Source organism: Gopherus evgoodei, chromosome 11 (assembly GCF_007399415.2).
Source record: "Gopherus evgoodei ecotype Sinaloan lineage chromosome 11, rGopEvg1_v1.p, whole genome shotgun sequence".
Lineage (NCBI taxonomy): Eukaryota > Metazoa > Chordata > Testudines > Testudinidae > Gopherus > Gopherus evgoodei.
Window position 1 is genome coordinate 126,654 of NC_044332.1, and position 1,173 is coordinate 127,826.

A 1,173-nucleotide genomic window follows, 5' to 3' on the forward strand; every position below is an offset into this window, starting at 1 on the left:
GGCCAAGTCTTCCCCCAGTAGCATGGGGATAGGATAATTGTCATAGACTGCAAAAGTCCACATTCCTGACCAGCCTTTGTACTGGACAGGCAGTTCAACTGTAGGCAAGTCTACAGCTTGTGACATGAAGGGGTAAATTGTCACTTGGGCCTTTGGGTTGATGAATTTGGGGTCTACGAAGGATTGGTGCATAGCTGACACTTGTGCCCCCGTGTCTCTCCACGCAGTAACCTTTTTTCCGCCCACTCTCAAATTTTCCCTCCGCTCCAAGGGTATTTGAGAGGCATCTGGGCCTGGGGATCTTTTGGGTGATGGTGGTGTAATGAACTGCACTCGGATGGCAGTCTTTGGGCAGTTGGCCTTGATATGTCCCAGTTCGTTACACTTAAAGCATCTTCCATCTGATGGGTCACTGGGTGGAGGTGAGTTACTGGAGACTGGTGAGGTGGAAGAATAGGGCGTCTGTGGTTTTACTTGGGTTGTATGTGGGGTCTTTGGCTGTCCTCGGTTGTAGGGTTTATGGTCAGTGTGCCCTCTGGGGTATTCGTTCCCCTTGACAGTAGCTTTCTTGCTTTCTGCCACTTCCATCCATCTGGCTCCAATCTCCCCCGCCTCGGTGAGATTTTTGGGTGTTCCATCTTGTATGTACCGTGTTATGTCCTCAGGAACACCATCCAAGAACTGCTCCATTTGTATGAGGAGGTGCAGTTCTTCCAAGGATTTAACATTGTGTCCTGATATCCAGGCCTCATAATTTTTCCCAACGTAGTAGGCATGTTTGGGAAATGACACATCTGGTTTCCACTTTTGGGTTCTGAAACGGCGACGGGCATGATCCGGGGTTATCCCCATTCTGTATCTGGCCTTGGTTTGAAAAAGTTTATAGTCCTTCATTTGCTGCTTAGGCGTTTCAGCTGCCACCTCTGCTAAAGGTCCACTGAGCTGTGGCCTCAATTTTACCATGTACTGGTCTTCAGGGATGCTGTACCCAAGACAGGCTCTTTCAAAATTTTCCAAGAAGGCCTTGGTGTCATCACCTGCCTTGTAGGTGGGAAATTTCCTGTGATGTGGAACCATAATTGGCGAAGGGTTGTTAGGATTGGCTGGCGCATGCAGCCCAGCTTGCGCTAAGTGCAGTTCATGTTTTCTCTGTTTTTCCTTCTCTTCACTTTC